The 17,784-nt window shown below is 40.9% G+C and overlaps 1 protein-coding gene across 8 annotated transcripts in view; it reads right to left on the bottom strand.

Annotated features, from left to right (window-relative positions):
- ARPP21 (cAMP regulated phosphoprotein 21) overlaps positions 1 to 17,784 on the bottom strand; it is a 257,279-nt gene that overhangs the window by 156,177 nt on the left and 83,318 nt on the right. For 5 of the 8 annotated variants that reach the window (XM_042472515.1, XM_042472523.1, XM_042472524.1 and 2 more), the window contains exon 1: positions 9,443 to 9,626. The exons of 1 other annotated variant lie outside the window; for it this stretch is intronic. The gene's annotated coding sequence lies outside the window, so the exon portion shown is untranslated. Of the gene's footprint in view, positions 1 to 8,028; positions 8,423 to 8,848; positions 9,051 to 9,442; positions 9,627 to 17,784 lie in introns of those variants that run through there. 2 more of the 8 variants (XM_042472519.1, XM_042472518.1) reach the window with 2 other exon arrangements.

The following is a 17,784-nucleotide window of genomic DNA, read 5'->3' as shown; positions in this document are numbered from 1 at the left end:
AATGGATACTGATATGGTTTACTTTAACAATTGTATTCCTCAATTACAACAGATCTGTTTGCTGATTAAATGTCCCTTAAATTGCTTATGATAGTGTAAACCAGGGGTAGGCAACCTTTTTGAGCCGGGGGCCAGGTTGCTGTCCCTCAGACAACTGGGGGGCCGAAGCCAATAAATAAATAAATAAATAAATAAATAATTTAAAATTTAAATAAATAAATAAACCAGGACAAATGTAGGACAATATTTTCAAATGGTGGACACTTTTTTTTAAAAAAGTGGAGGACACGCGAAAAAATTTGCTGATTTTTTTAAAAATGTTAATATAAATGCATGTTTCTGAGGCTTCTATAGACAATTGCTCCTGCGTGTGAGAGGCGAAAGGCCCTGGCAGCAATCGGCGGCAGGACTGGGCTGGGGCCGGTCCCAAGGCCTTGCCGGGCCGCATCCGGCCCGCGGGCCGCATGTTGCCTACCCCTGGCGTAAACATTTCTAAGACAGGGACAAATGTTTCATAATACAAAAATCAAGGTCTTTTTACAATCAAGACAATCAAGTGAACTTGAAGCAATACTATTTAGAAAGTACTTTCAACCAGCAAAGGAGCATTTTGGAAGATAGATTTTAAAAGAGCATCAGTTTAAGACTACAAAGAGAGGCTGAAGCAGCTTTTAATAATGTGCGGTTGAGGAGAAGGTGTTTCCAGTTAAGACCACAATCCTGTTCATATATACCTTCATGAACACTGGAATTTTCTTCTGAGTAAACATGCACAGGAACAGGCTTGATGCTTCTTTGTGTAAGCCCTGGAGGCACAGTGGTTAAATGCCTATACTGCAGCCACTCACTCAAAACCATAAGGTTGCGAGTTCAAGACCAGAAAAAGGGCTCAAGCTTGACTCAGGCTTGCATCCTTCTGAGGTCGCTAAAATGAGTACCCAGATTGTTGGGGGCAAATTAGCTTACAGTTGTAAACCACTTAGACTCTGCTTAGGCGGTATGAAGCGGTATATAAATGAAGCTTGTTTGCTTGTTTGTTTGTTTAAACCATCACCTAGGCACAACTAGCCAAATATACAGGTATCTATGAAATGAAATTCAACATGGATTGAACATGAGTCAACAGTGCAATGCAGCAGCTAACAAGGTCAATGCGATTTTAGGCTGCATCAATAAAAGTATAGTGTCTAAATCAAGGGAAGTACTAGTGCTACTCTATTCTGCTCTGATCAGGCCCACCTGGAATATTGTATCCAGTTCTGGGCACCACAAGCTAAAAAGGATGTTGAGAAACTGGAGCATGTCCAAAGGAGGGTTTGGCCTCCCCCAGTCTGCTGGGACTTCTCCTGTTCTCCAGGAGTTCTCAAAGATTATTGCCAATGGCTCTGATATTACATTAGCCAGCTCTTTTAATACCCTTGGATGTAGTTCATCAGGTCCTGGAGACTTATATTCATTTAGGTTAACCAGGTATTTCTGTACTATCGCTTTGCTTATTCTGTGCTGAGTTTCCCCTATTCTGTTCCATTTTCCTCAGGTTGAGCACCCTTTGCCTTTTCTGAGAAGACTGAAGCAAAGAAGGTGTTGAATAATTCTGCCTTTTCTCTGTCTTCTGTTAGCATTTTGCCATTTTCTCCACACAGTGGCCCTATGATTTCCTTCTTCTTCCTTTTGCTGCGGACATATCCAAAAAAGCCCTTTTTACTGTTCTTAACCTCTGAGTTCATTCTGTGCTTTAGCTTTTCTGACTTTACCTCTACACATGCTCGCTATTTGTTTGAATTCCTCTTTGGTGATTTCCCCATTTTTCCATTTCTTATACATCTTCCGTTTAAAATTTAGCTCAGTTGAAAGTTCCTTAGCCATCCATCCTGGTTTCTTGAGACACCTCCCATTTTTCTTCCTCACAGGGACTGTTTTAAATTGTCCCTTCAGTATTTCCCTTTTGAGAAACTCCCATCTATCCTGAACTCCCTTCTCTTTTAGTATTTCTGACCACGGGATCACCCTCAATACTTCTCTAAGTCTACTGAAATCTAAAGTCTAGAATGTGTGTCTGATTATGCCTGGCTTCTCCTTTCCACTGTATAACAAACTCCAGGAGAACATGGTCACTTCCACCTAATGATCTCACCACTTGCACCCCATTAACCAAGTTGTCCTTGTTGGTTAGGATAAGATCTAAACTAGCTGACCCCCTTGTTGCCTCTTCCACCTTTTGGACAATGAAATTGTCTTCTAGGCAAGTGAGGAATTTGCTAGACCTTGAGGATTTGACTGAGTTTGACTTCCAGCAAATATCAGGATAGTTGAAGTCACCCATCACTACTACATCTTTCCTTTCTTAGGTTTAGCCTGGAGAAGAGAAAATTAAGGGGTGATATGATAGCCCTGTTTAAATATTTGAAGGGCTGTCATATTGAGGAGGGAGCAAGCTTGTTTTCTGCTGCTCCAGAGGACCCAGAACAATGGATGCAAGCTCCAGGAAAGGAGATTCCACCTTGATATTAAGAGGAACCTCCTGACAATAAGGGCTGTTTGACAGTGGAACAAACTCCCCCGGAGTATAGTGGAGTCTCCTTCCTTGGAGGTCTTTAAACAGAGGCTGGATGGCCATCTGTCGGGGATGCTTTGATTGGGATTTCCTGCATGGCAGGGGGTTGGATTGGATGGCCCTTGTGGTCTCTTCCAACTCTATGATTCTATGAAGTGGGTCAAAGACAAACTTTATATTAAGTCTCATGTGCCAACTCCTAAATATTATTCTCTGTAATTGGCAACAGGACTATTATTTTATTTATTAAAAATATTTATTAAAAATAGATTAAGAAGAATTTTTTTAACACAGTGTCTTTACATGAGAAAGACTGAAAATACAATGAAGTTCACTTTAGGGCATCAGTGGAAGATTAAGTAGCAGTTGTACACACAGAATGTCCTGAAGAAGGCTGATATGTGTAGTAGCCCCGCAAAGGATTAATCTGATGTGAAGGAACCTAGGTTGTACTGTTTCAGCTACTGGGTCAGACACACAGAAGAGGTTGCTAAATAGAGGGATATCTAGCTCTTCATTACCCCAGTTTGGTGATAATAGCATTTAGGAACTGCAAACTCAGGAAAAGAAGAAAGTAAAGTAAAAATTAACCATAGTGTATAAAAGCTAAAAAGAGACAACACAAATCAGCCCCCAAGCTGCATGGTTGGCATTTCCTAGGACAGGTAATGGGTTGCAGCTCATGGCTAGGTACGTGTTTTGCATGTAACAGGTACGGTACCAGACTCAAATCCCAGCATTTCTGGGTGCGAGAATAAGAGACACCTGTTTGCTAGTTAAGGTAGAGAAAACTGAGTAGATGGATTAGTAAACATCAGTCTACTTTGACCCTAGAAAAACTTATAAAAGGAAATGGTAAGTTCTAGGTTCTTTTATAAAAAAAAAACTAACTTAAGCTAGAAACAAGCACGCAACTCAGTGGTGAATGTTGGATACATATATTTTGTACCCCTAACCTTAAGGTTTACTTAAATGTCACTGTTCTCTGCCCGTTAGATATCTTGTAAACTAAAAGAAGGAAAGCAACTTATATATGTACTTTTTTGTTAAGTAAAGGAGGGCAAGAGCCATCAGTAGATAACTCAGTCATATAATCTTAAGTGGTCTTTTATGTTTTGGAAGTCTTCCTAAATGATCATTTCAGTTTTCTCATTAGGCTCCCATATTCCACATCTTAGCTTTGCAAAAAGTCAGAGTAACCCACAAAATGTTTATGCTGTTGCAGATGTAATATTTATGAGACTGCTGTAATGAACCTATAGGTGATTTATGGACAGCAAACTAATTTGGAAACATATCAAGCAACAAGGCAAAGCTTTATTTAAATTGTAAACCTGAGGGCAGGAACTGTCAAATTAACAGTTAGTAAACCACTATGAGAGCCTTTGAGGCTGAAGAGCTGGGTATAAATACTCAATAGCTATGATAGATGGGACGTGGGCAAATCTGAAAGCGTCACCACTGAATGTCCTTATGTACCCAGAAGCATTAGAGATCGCCACATACTGAGAGTGAACATCTGCAAAGTGCTCTGAAACTGGATTAACACAATTGCAGAGTTTTCATTATCAGAAACTCTGACAAGTCAGGGCTCCCACTCATGGAAGTTCTATAACCCTGGCCAGCTGATATGGTTACAAAGGCTTCTCCAGGCCTTTGTGCTCAGTATACATAGGTCTTGAACACTGCTGGATGTTGGAGGACATTAGGACTGCAGGACCTTTGGATCCACTCATCTTACCTCCCACCATTTTCTCTCTCTAAATATTGAGATAAATTTGTGAACAGAGCTAAGGTCAGTCTTTTAAAATGCTAAAGGTGCAAAAACCTTAATTCAATGCAATTCGCCTAGTATGACGCATTGTTACATTGTACTCTTATAAGTATGTATTGAAAGCACTGGACTGGATCCAGACTGACAGCTGGACCTAATTCCCATTAAAATCACTGGTAGTCAGTCGTCACTTATTTTAAACGTATTGTGTTTCCTACCAGTAATGTAGCTACATATGACTATTGCTGAAGTCAGCTGTATTGGTGAAGGCAAAAACACCTGAAGAACAGCTACTGGAATCATTGTCATCCACTGATTTTAAAAATGCAGGTTCAACAACTATATAGAGGAGATTTCTGAATATGTTACATTTTTAATTCAAAGAATTTTCATTTTCAAAACACATGCTATCCAAAATAAATGAACAAACCATAGGTTACCGAGTGCAAATATTAATCGAACACAGCAGTGCATTGCATATGGTTTAAAATGACCAAACCACAAAAGAATAGTATAATTTCTATCTTAAGCAATTTATAAGAGTAAAATAATTGACAATTATAATAAATATTTTTTTAAAATCATCAACTCACTTACTCTTAAACATTTCCGCTGAATACAAGATTATACCAGCAGTCCAAAATAATGCATGTGAATTTTGATCAATCTGTTTTGCACACAATTTAGTTTCATTTTTGTTTTGTTTTTCTTTACGATATGAAGTCAAAAAATGTGTTTGGTGCAAAAAGGTCAAATCCTATAGGAAAGGATCTAAAAGCAGTTAAGTGCCCGTATCCTATTGATTGACATTGATGTACCTGACATCATCCAGACAGCAAACGAACAACATGGCATTTTTTAATAGACTATGACTTAGATTATCAGTCCTTAAAATATGAGCAAATTTTCACTTACATTATGCTAATAATTAATTCATTAATGTTAAAAACATCTTTGCAGATCCAAGTGTTAGGGAAATTTTAAAAATCCAGAAATATATAACCATGTCTAACATAATAGTTTGTGCTGAAATTATCATTTAGTGCCCAATCATTCTCCAAATAGTGATACGATATGAACTGTTGCTCCCAAGTACTTTCTATTGGAGATCCTACTGTAAAACCAGCATTGGCTATCCTACTGTTGACAAGGTGGCCTGACCGTACAATATACCCAATGCACATGAGATTTTAGAAGCACTCTAACGGTCTCTACTGAAGCTATGATAATTAAAAACAGAACTTCATTTCTTCCTCATTGACAGTATATCTTAGCATACCTTATTTTGGAAGAAAACAAGAGGGTAACTTTTTGGGCTCCTGAAATCTCTGGTTGGACACGACAGAAAAAAGTATGCTAGACAAGAAGGATCTTGGTCTGAGAATTCTTGCTGTTCGTATAGGGTGCAAAAGCAATATTTCTTGCAGATCCTCCACCTTCATGGCATATAAATCCAGCATAGCAGATGGTTAAAAAACAAGAATTGTATTCTCTCTCTGAAACTGTATTACACTTTAAAGCCACCCACATCCTAAAGAATTTTCAAAATATGCTAGTGCATCAAATACCTGTACTTGGTTTTGTTCCTGTGTCATCATCCCTTCCTTGTAAGCATTATTTAAAAATCAGATGATTTTGTGACGGTGTAGCTACTGATGCTCCAGGGAAAGCTATGTCATTTGACTGGCTTACCTTAATGACAGGAAGTTAAGTTCTAGATCCAATCCGAAGAACTGACAACATTCCATTTCACTGTTTCCGCTTTTAAAAAAACACTTTTTTCCTTTTCTTTTTTTCCTTTCTCCTTTTCTTTTTTGGTCCCTTGATTTGGTTTTGGACATCCTTAATATTTTTTATTATATGTGTACAAGACATATAAAAATAACCTGACAAGTAGCATCACAAATCTAGAGCTCCCAATCATTATGCAGTTTTCTGGAATGTAAACTGTTGATGCCCATAACCAATTCCCCATAACCTGATTTGTCCAGTTAACATTTTGGAAATCTGACAATTCTTTCTTGAGCTGTATGAACAACATTGCTCTTCAGTCAACATCAGGGATATGTCTCTTTCCTTTTGCACATTCAAAGCTTATTTGTCCATTGTGGAAGAGACAGGGAAGACAAGCATCGTATTTCTACCTTGACCACTATGTTTGAAAGCTTAGAAGTCTTAACATTAATTCTGTACACAGATTACAGTAGGTACAATGCAAAATTATCAGTGCACTGAAAATGGATTTTTCCTTATGCCTGGCAATGTTTGCTTGTTTTGAAGGCATGCCAATTGCTACCCAGTTATCTGGGACAAGCAATTACTTGTCCCAGTAGGTTGCTACAAAATTACCTAGTTGATTCCTAATAGTTCCAAATGTAATTTCATCATTTTCCTCATTTTATCCAATCATTTTACCAAATGTATCTGTTTATAACCAAGATTTAGGAGTAGCTTGTACTGTGCACACACTCACATGTTTGTGTGCACACATAGATTCTTATTGCAAAATGTCTATGTAGACATTCTTGGGAGTAAGTCCAACTGAACTGAGACTTACTTTCAGGTAAGCATCCATGGGATGTGGCAACTCTTAGAGGGAATTCTTATCTAGACTTCATTATGTCCTTTAGGTCAAATTATTATTATTATTATTATTATTATTATTATTATTATTATTATTATTAACCTTTATTTATATAGTTAGCAAAGTAAGTAAAGACACAAATCAGAGGTAAGCATATTGGGCACAAATCAAAGATAAGCATCAAATAAGCTTTGAAGTATCATATTATTGAGATAGCAAGAATTACGATAGAGATTTTTTAATAAAGCAGGATAAAATATTTTTATATAAACATGGACTAGCTTATTTATGCAGTGGAGTATAGACCATCTCTGTGAATATTTTGGACATGCACAGATTTATGAAATGTCACAGCACAAGAAGCTAGACCATCCAATGTAATGATTTGCTACTTTAAATCTCAGACATTGTATTTCCTGATTAGGTATCGCCAGAGGTTTTCACTTGCTAACCTTCTGCAAATATCACAAGCAATGACAATGACAGAAATATATTCCCCAGGCAAATTTGAAAATATAACCCAGAGACATCTCTTCCCCAGTTAAATAAAAACAGAGCACAATTTACACACACAGAATTGTTAATATCTTATATCTTTTAACAAGACTACTTCCACAATCTTTTATTGGTTAGTCAGGAACATTTGGGGAAACAAAAATCATTGTCAACATCCTCACATATGTCTGTAGATCATAAAAACAAACAAATCAACAACACTGCAATTACACTCAGCCCTTGTTATACACGGATTTCCTATATACGGAATCAAGCATCCATGGTTTGAAAATGTTCAAAAAAAGTATACATTTCAAATATCAAACCTTGATTTTCCATTTTTTATAAGAGACACCATTTTGCCAGGTGGGACTTGAGCATCCACGGATTTTGTTATCCACGGGGGATCTTGGAACCAAACCCCAGCGTATAACAAGGGTCCACTGTACCCAACCTTTTGTTTGCATTTTCCTCCCATAATATCTTTCCATTCATTTCCCCCCCATGCTCACCAATCCCTGCAAAGATGGACTTAAAAAAGATATTATCTTGATGTTATCATCTCATGCAATATACATGGAAGTTTTAAGATGGTTTACCACCCTCCATAGAAGCATTTACCTTTGCGTTCCCCCATTTGTCCCCCCTACTCCCAGCAGCAATAGCCAATCATCGTTCTCCTCTTCCATCATGCTCCTTTATGGCAGAGCGAGAGATGCTTCTTCCTTAGGCAGCATTACAAAGAGAACACACCCGAACTCCCAAGTGGACCATGCTCTAACAATGCCAGCGCTACAGTTCTCAAGGTAACCAGGCTCCCAGTTGGAAACTGAGAGCCAAGTCAATGGGAGATTAGTCATTGGTTAGCCCAATGGCACATACCAGTTCGCCACAGTCCATGGTGGGGGGAAAAAACAGTCAAATTGTAGTCAAAATTGGCAGCGATGAGGCGGAAAAGCCAGCCAAGCCAAACAAAAACACGGAACATCGGCGGCACCATTCTTATACTGAAGACCTGCAATTTTAAATGGGTTTCTTTGAAGCATGAATGGGGCCAGACAAGCTGTTTCAAGCTGTCACAATGGGAAACATGGACAGCAGCAGCAACATGGATGGATTCAAACACAGCAAAGCACGCCCTGACCCTGGTTCAGAGCTGAATGAAACAATGCCATTCCCAAAAGTTCTCCACACATGGACCTAGTTGTAGGAGAAGAGACGGCAGGATGAAACCATGCTTTGCTTCCCCCCCCCTAAAAACAAAGCATTGGAAGCACACAGGTTCTCCAAGGAGACACACAGAACAAGGTAGCAATGGAGTCAAGTGCAAAGCAAGGGATGCAGCAGACAGCTGACTACTGACTTCAGATGCTCAAATGACATACAGTGAAGTTTCACAGCTCTCCTAGAAGGATGCCATCCAAAATGTGCTCTTGCTTACCAAGCCCAGTGGCAAACAATGTGAGATGCTTCCCTGGCAGCTGTCTATCTGAAAGGAAGGCTTCTGCTGAGCTGTTTACAGAAAGAAAGGGCAGAATAGCCAAGGGTTCCCAGGGAGGGAGGACCACACCTCTCTGATGCCTTCCCTTCTCAAACTTGCTTCACTTTCCCATTCAAACTCGGGCTCTGCCAATGATCATCATCATCACCATCATGATTTGAACCGAAGATCCCCTTCTTTTGGTTACTTATGGGATGGTTCAGAGACACCTCCCCCTAACACACTTTCCACCTAAGCAGATTTCCAGCCATCCCTAGAGACTGTCACCAACAACAACATCCTCTCTCCCTCCTCGCCCTGGGACCACAACACACTCCCAGAATGCCATAGCCTTGAGCCAGGGCACTTGAAGCGCTTTCAACACAGATCCTTCCCGCAATCGGGACCCCACTCCTCTCAGCCCTGGCTGACCCCCCTCTAGGCGCCTCCCAGACACAACAGACAAGGTCCCCAGACAGGACAAGGCAAGGGACAACAAACAGCACAAACAAGGACAACAAGGAGCAGATGGTGGGGGGCGAGGCTGAGCTTTACCTGGCCAGGAAAGGAAGGGACCCTCCGGAGAGGCCTCTGGGGCTGGAGCCGAGGAGGATGAGGCTAGCACACCACGCCCGGCTTCTGGGGAGGCATCCTCTTCTCCTCCTTTTCCTCCTCCTCCTCTTCTTCTTTTCCTTCTCCTCTCTCTGTGTTTGTCTACTCTTTCCCTCCCCTCCTCACTTTCCTCCCTTCCTCCCCTTCCCTTCCAGGCTCTCTTTTCTCAGAACTTCTCCTCCCTGACAGTCCTCCTTTTCTTCCTTCCTTCCCTCCTTTCTCTATCTTCCTTTCCTGGCCAGTGTCCCCCTGCCTTTCTTCCCTCTCTCTTCCTTCCCTGCCTTTCTCTGTCCCTCTTTCTCTCCTCACTGCCTCGTGGCTGCTGCTGCTGTTGCTCCTGCCTCCTCCTCCTCCTCCTCCTCTTCTCCTCCTTCTCCTTCTCTCCTTCCCTCAGCCTCGCCTCTCTCCCCGCCCACGCGGCGGACCGACCCCGGAGGCTCTCCCTCCTCGCCACCTTCAAGGCTTGGGCTCCTCATTCTCCTCAGAGGAGAAGCCCTGGCTCCTCGGCTCCAGGAGCCTGAAGAAGGCGCCTGCTTCCCTGCCTCCCTCATAAATCTCTCTCTCTCTCTCTCTCTCTCTCTCTTCTCTCTCTGGTGTGTGTGTATGTGTGTGTCCCTGTTTTTTGTGTTCTTCTTCCCTCCCTCCTCTGAGGCACAAAGCACTAATAAAGGCTGGAAAGGTTCATTAGTCTCTGGCAGCCCCTTCTCCTTCCCTCCTTTCTCCTCCTCCTTTCTTCCCCCACCAAAGAGGAGCCTTTCAGAAACCCAAACGAAGGAGAGGCGACACAATGTCCCAATTTTTCATCACACACACACATACACACATTTTCCCCTCACCTTCTCTGCATAGCATTGCACTTTTTGGGAACCATATACTGAGAGTGTAGCAGTGCTGGCCATATAGCAAAGCCTAATGGCATCCCAAAGCCACCCAACAGTGACTCTCTCTCTCTCTTTCTTTCTTTCTTTCTTTCTTTCTTAATAAAGGTATTTAAACCAAAATCCATCAGTGATACCGTTATTGGCCAACCGAAAAGTACAATAGACTTAAAGATAAAGTTATCAGAGATGGATTTTTGTTTTCATCCCTCATCCGCCCCTCCACCTCCTCTGCATAGTGTTGCACTTTTTGGGAACCGTATACAGAAAGAGAAGCAGTCCTGACCATATAGCAAAGTCCAATGGTATCCCAAAGCCACCCAACAGTGATACTTTTATTAATAAAGGTATTTAAACTGGAATCCATCAGTGATACCTTTATTGGCCAACCGAAATGCACAATATACTTAAAGATATAGATATGGCTGGCCCTTTGTTTGAGTATTTAAACTGTCTCCCCTCTTTTCCACCCCTTTTTCCCCACTTGGCATAGCGTTAAACTTTTGGGGAACCGTATACAGAGACAGTTGCAGTGTTGACCATATAGCAAAGGCCAATGACATCCCAAAGTCACCTAATAGTGACACCTTTGTTAACAAAGGCATCACTGTTTGGCGACTTCATCTGTGGTGATTTAGTCACAGTTTCATAAAGGAATCACTGTTTGGTGCATTTGGGATGTTATTGGACTTTTCGGTTCACCTCAACAGTTTTTCACCAGACGGTGCAGCAGGGAGGTAGCCTGTTACTACCTAAAGCATCACTACCTTTCCAAGGTAGTGCAAAGTAATGTGTATGTTTCTCCACCTTTTCTAATGAAAGAATCCTATTTGAAACAACTCTCTTTTTATTTTTCAGGTAGCCTTGTAGAGGTCCAACAACCCCCAGATGGAAACACTTGTGCTCTGCAGTGTTGCTTCTTGAAGGAGGATTCACCAGAATACCCTCCAGACAAGGAGGTCCTTAGTTTCTCATGCCTCCTCCTCCCCACAGGGATGTGTTTGAGAGAGACCTGCTAATGTGGGGGTCAAATAACTCATTTCAAAAAATCAACATAGAATATGCATACCTTATTTTGCAATTCTTCCGGAGCAGACGACAAATCATGCAGTTCCATCATGTGTCCTTAGTTCTCAAATTTGAAATCTTGCAGTCCTTCCCCCCTCCATCAGCACAGCATCTTGTTTCAGGTCTGTCTCTTTAAAGAGCATTGCAGTGCACCAAATTGACCAAACAAACAATATGGGGAAAGTGGTAAATGATGCTCATCTTTCTAATGCACCACTCATTTGCCTAGCTGAATAAATCAAGAGTGCTCATTCTGTGCCCAGCCAAGAAAAGGGCATTCACCTCTTTTTTTGCTAGGTGGATATTAATATGTAACAAAATTATAGCTGTTGCAGCCCCAGATCTAATTGCTGTAGATCATTTACAGCAGACCCAGCAAGCCAGCTGCTGGGAAAACGTATATTTTAGTAAATGCCTTGTCACACCATGACACCCCACTAGAATAATCTAAAAGGAGACAGAAATATTTAACATTGCTGGTTTGCAGTCTTTAATCCTGCCTCATGAATGATAAACAGGAAAGGAGCATATAGCACACCCTGAGATGCAGAAGCATTTCTATTCCCTTTTGACCAAATGAATATGAAGAAAACTTATGTCGCTGAGAGGTTGCTAAAATAGGTTGGAAAATATGTGTGCATGCATGCGTGTAGAGGGACACATGTCTATTTACATTTGTGTGTGTGCATGTGTGTGCCAGAAAAGAATAGTTTTTCAAAGCTATGAAAAATACAGGAGACCCAAAATTGGCAAGGAAGGAAGCAACTCTGTAGAATGAAAGCAGGAGGGAAATTATATACTGGAATTTATATACCTAGCCTTTAAAAAAATAATACTTGGAATCCTTTGGAAGTCAACACCTGCTTTTCATACTGACTTCTCTCAAAACGACCCCTGATAGGGCATGCTTTATCAGACTGTTGGTGCACACCTCAAAGTGATTGGAGGCATTTGGCTAATTATAGCAAAAGCTGCCTGCACTAATGTACCTCCTGACGGGTTTGTTCCTATTAGCATTTGGCAACAAAGAGGCACCCATAAATGAGAGTTGCTTATGTTGAATTCTTGCCTATTACACTGCTGGAGAAAATGAACTTTATTAGAAGCCTGGCCCCTTGCTTTCACTGCAAAAGGAGGCCTTGATTGCTTTCAGGATTTAGCTCCCAAACCTGTTTTCACTGTCTTGAAAGTAATGGCTGGTGCATGTAAGATAATCTTAAAGAGAGGTGTCTTCTTTTGCTTCCAAGAATGTACCAGAAGAGGAAGAGAAAAGAAAAGAAAAGTGCTATACTTTGAAAACAGAGTCTTCCTAGGCCAGTGGTTCCCAACCTTTCTAATGCCGCGACCCTTTAATACAGTTCCTCATGTTGTGGCAAACCCCAACCATACAATTATTTTCATTGCTACATGCAAATATGTGTTTTCTGATGGTCTTAGGCAACCCCTGTGAAAGGGTCATTCGACCCCCAAAGGGGTCCCGACCCACAGGTTAGGAACCACTGTCCTAGGCAGAAGGCATGAATTCATTTTAGCAGTGAAGCTCTGAGCATAGATCCTGGACAACCAAGAAACCTTAGACTTACAAGTGTGAAGACAAAGTATCTGGATCCATAAAGGCACAAGCATTTGCATTACTATTTTTTCTACATTCTCACACCACTGTTAGATGCATAAAGCAACTTGAAAACAGAATGTCCAGCCCTTTATTTAGCAGAAGAATTTTATCCGTACTCAGAAAAACCAGTCAATACATAATATTGCACAACTAAAAGCTGCAAGAACTTTAGGGCCAGACTATGGAATTCATGTCTATCTCCAAACATTTTTGGTCAACTACCGGTACATTCAAAGAGACATATTAATTTGATGAGGAAATTAGTGCATGGATGTGAGTGTTTAACATACATCAACCCATCCACACCATTTTCCTTATCTATGGCGCGGGACAGACCGCCCCAAAAGGGTGGCCTGCCGGCAGCCTAATTCCCTCCAGAAGGAAGCTGCAGCCACCAAACCATGCGGCTTCCCTCCGGAGGAAAAAGAACCTGGAAAAACTGGGTTCTTTTTACACCGCAGGGTGGATGTCACGAGTACGCAGGGACGTAGCCAAGGGGGGGGGGTTCTTGGGGTCCGGACCCCCACTTCCATTAGAAAAATGAATGGTGTGTGCTGCTGCGCTGCCGCACCCAAGCCCCATTATAATGGTGGCACTTAGTCTGGACCCCCCCTTCCTAAAATCCTAGCTACGTCCCTGGAGTACGCCAATGGCACACTTGTGATGTAAGTGACATGTGGTGATGTGGAGATGCTGCATGGCGCTTACATCACAATGGTGGCACTTGTGTACAGTGCTACCTCGGATTACGAAATTAATTCGTTCCGCCGTTCCGTTCGTAACCCGATAATTTCGCAACCCGAAAAGGCTTTCCGTTAGCGCTGGAAAGCCGCTAGCCGCGCTTTGCGTTTGAATTTCGCGCCGAAATAAATTTCGTAACCCAAAAAAAATATCGTAACCCGGAACAGTTTTTTTCCAATCTAACTTTTTCGTACCCCGGAAATTTCGTAACGCGATCATTTCGTATCCCGGGGCACCACTGTACATGGGATGCCACCATTGTTATGCCACCACACCATGCTAGGGTTAGGGACTGTGCAGTTGCCATGCAGTCCCTAACCCTAGTATCGCAGGGGTACAGCTCATTTGGGCAGTCTGTACCTCACCTAAATCTAAATGAGCTATTACTACATGTTTCTGTTTCTCTTTTCCAAAGAGCAAATATAAATTGGAAACAAGAAATAACACAAAGGTTTAAACACCCCATCCTATTCTAATTCCCTTATTAGAAAAGCTTATTTCTCTACAGCTGGTTTTAACAAACTAACTAAATAAATAACAGGGGATCAGCAATGGATCTTCCAGCAAAGCAAAGATTGATTCTTAGCTGTAAGCTTGGAGTGATCCCAGACTCTATGATTAGTCCAATGTTTCAGAGCCATTAAGACTGGCAAAGAGGCACTGAAACAGATATCAAGAAGCAAGCTAAACAGTACCTGGATCATATTAATTAATTCAGGTCTACAAGCTTTGATGAAATTCTCCTAAGAACCACAAAACCTGGGGGAAATTTCAGGAACTCAGTAATTATAATTTCAGAATTCCAGAATGGTTTGCATTGTACAAGAAGACTAACAGAGTTAGTGACTGTAATTCACAATCGCAACAATGAATTTACATACCAATTAGACAGTAGCCAAATTCCAGAAAGACATTAAAGAAGTATTTCCTAGCCTGATGGCATCCATATTATTTGTACTACAGCTTCCATCAGCCACAGCCACCATGGTCAGTGGTAGAGATGATGGTAGTTGCTCTCCCAAAATATCTAGAGGATGCAAGATTGGAAAGACTGTGTGAAAGCATACAACCATGTCATTTAACCAGCATCTGGAAGAGAATGAAGTCTCAAGTAGAACTAAACTTGTTTATGATAATATGAAATCATGTCAAGCCTGGATACCCACTTCCACCCATTCCAGATGCACAAAGGCTCACTGGCCCAGCAAAAAAGTGTTTGCATGAATGTTGTACTTGCACACATCAGTGCACCAAAAAACCAAGAGTGAGGAGAGGGACTGGGGACAGAGCTGGTGGCTGCATGCATTTGTGCTATTTTGAGGAAGACAAGGAGTGGAGGACCAGCTTCAAAACTCATGAGACTGTCATAGATTCATAAGGTTGGGCCTGCAAGGGCAACCTAGTCTAATCCCCTGACATACACAAGTACTGTAAGTAAGTGGGATAGGAACCCTAGCAGGAATGGCAGAAATTGTTGCATTAGCTGGGAACAGCCTGGCCATATAAATAAATGGGTACCCCTCAACTATTTGTTGCCCTTTTATTACATCATCTATTTTCCTCCTAGATTCTGGGCCCTTTGTCTGGATTCACTTGAAGCCTGATTTCAATATCAACTGGCCTAAAAACAGCTGTTTGCTCTTGTAACATTAAAAGAGATGTCTATTTTCTCATGTTTAGGCCTGGAATTCTCAGGGAATGGGATGCTGGTGGATTGGCAATCCTGTTGATCTTGTGTACTTAGTTGTTGTATTTAAAAATGTTTTTTCAAAGAAAAAAAAAAGAGAGAGAACAAGAACTATCAGATGAAGCTTAAATATTTGAAGGGGTGTCATATTGAGGAGGGAGCAAGCTTGTTTTCTGCTGCTCCAGATAACAGGACTCGGAACAATGGATGCAAACTACAGGAAAAGAGATTCCACCTCAACATTAGGAGGAACTTCGTGACAGTAAGGGCTGTTCGACAGTGGAACACACTTCCTTGGAGTATGGTGGAGTTTCCTTCTTTGGAGGTCTTTAAACAGAGGCTTGATGGCCATCTGTCGGGGATGCTTTGATTGAGAGTTCCTGCATGGCAGGGTGTTGGACTAGATGGTCCTTGTGGTCTCTTCCAACTCTACAATTCTATGATTCTAAGTACAATTTACAAAAAAATGTTTTGAAACTGACATAACACAACTGTTGGCAAGCATGTTTTTTTCATCTGAAACAATTTCTAGATTTTTGCTTCCATGTCAGAAGGGCAGTGAATCCATTCCAGTTTTCACTAGCTTAAAAAGACTGATCCAAGGACTAAAGCCTATTTAGTGATAGGTTCAGAACTTTGGACAGCTCCTATAAAGCACAGGTTAAAATTGGAATAGATTAATCATCCCATTGACAAGGGAAATATCAGTCACTACTGTGTGAAATGAATATTATTGACTGATGGTTTCACTCCTCTTTTCTCTTCGCCACTGGTAACTTTCCTCAAAAGAGAACTATAGTGAGCATATACTAGAAAACCTCTTGGTCATATAAGAAATAAAAAATAGCCAGGTTTTTTATAAATAAATTCCTCTATGTAGCCTCTCTGTTTAATCTACTTTAATATGACAGTCTTTCTAAACAATACTGTTTACTGTATGTTTAGTAATTGCCTATTTATGTTATATCCTGCAATTATTTTCCAGCGTCTGACACTATTTAGTCTAGTTGTTGCTAATAAAAACTGCATAATGTCTTAAGATTTTTATGTTTTTTGTCAAAAATAGAAGTGCTATTGACAAGCTCGCTGAGTTACATGTGAGGAGTTTCAAATGCACCCCCTTATTTGTGAACATGTAAACAATTCCATCAGTAATCCTATGACACTGCAGTACCTTCAAGATAATTTCTGTTTATGGAGTGGAGCTTACTGGGGTTAAGTGGCATCTACATACAAGTATTGGGTGCATTTCCTTTATTGTTGCTGAGGCAGAAGTGTTTGTTGACAGCAACTTACTCCACATGACCTTTTATGTTGTTTCTTTTGTAATAGACTTGATATATGTCTCTCATACTATCCTAAGGCTTCCTCTTATTTCACATATATGTTCTACCAACAATCCATAAATATGCTCTTAAATTTTCCTTTTGCCCCCAGACATTCATTTTCAAAGACAGCTAATGTTTCAGCTCCCTAGCTTTTATTCATCAGTTTAGAGGCAAAGCATTGTATTTGAAGAATGTGAAGCCAAGGTACCAGTGGGCCTTGTCTTTTATCCTCATTTGAAGTAGGTTTGCCTCTGATGATCCGCTCTCTAACTGTAATTATTCCTTTCTCTCTCCCTGCCCTAAATAAGGAATGGGAATTGTGCAATCCTCCAGATATCTGATCTTGCAGCAATGTAAGCTGGAAAGGATTGAGATTTTACAACACAGGTTACAAATTTTAAAAATTATTTCAGGAAATCATTGTGAGTAATGTTTTGTACCATAGCTCCCAGAAGCCCTAGTCAATATAGAGAATGGTGAGGACTTTTGGGAGCTGCAGTTCAATCTAGAAGACTGCATAATTCCCATCCCTGTAAATGTAAATATCGTTCTAGATTTGAGAACCAATGGTGAACAGAGAAAGAGGTATGCAAAAGAATCTTGTAGTATCTTTGAGAGTGAAATAAAGAAAGAAGGTGGTAGTATAAGCTTTCATAGACTTACATCTACTTCCTCAGATACATGGAGTGATGTGCTTAGGAACAGACCTTTATACGAGGTCTGTCTGTGTGAATAGCAATAGAAATGCAAATCTTGTAGATATGGTGATGCGGTGACAATACAATGAAGTTCAGTTTTAAAGATGGCATTAAGGGACAAAGGCAGGGGAAGGAATGTTGCCAAATGCCAAGGTCCGATAACCATATGAATAATGGTGGAAGTTATTGGAATGTAGCATGATGGTAGCTGGGAACCGAAAAGGAGATGTGATGAACTGTCCAAGAGAACCTCATGAGGCTAAGGTATTC

Source organism: Sceloporus undulatus, chromosome 6 (assembly GCF_019175285.1).
Source record: "Sceloporus undulatus isolate JIND9_A2432 ecotype Alabama chromosome 6, SceUnd_v1.1, whole genome shotgun sequence".
NCBI classification, from domain to species: domain Eukaryota; kingdom Metazoa; phylum Chordata; class Lepidosauria; order Squamata; family Phrynosomatidae; genus Sceloporus; species Sceloporus undulatus.
This window is presented reverse-complemented; position numbering and strand designations above follow the sequence as displayed.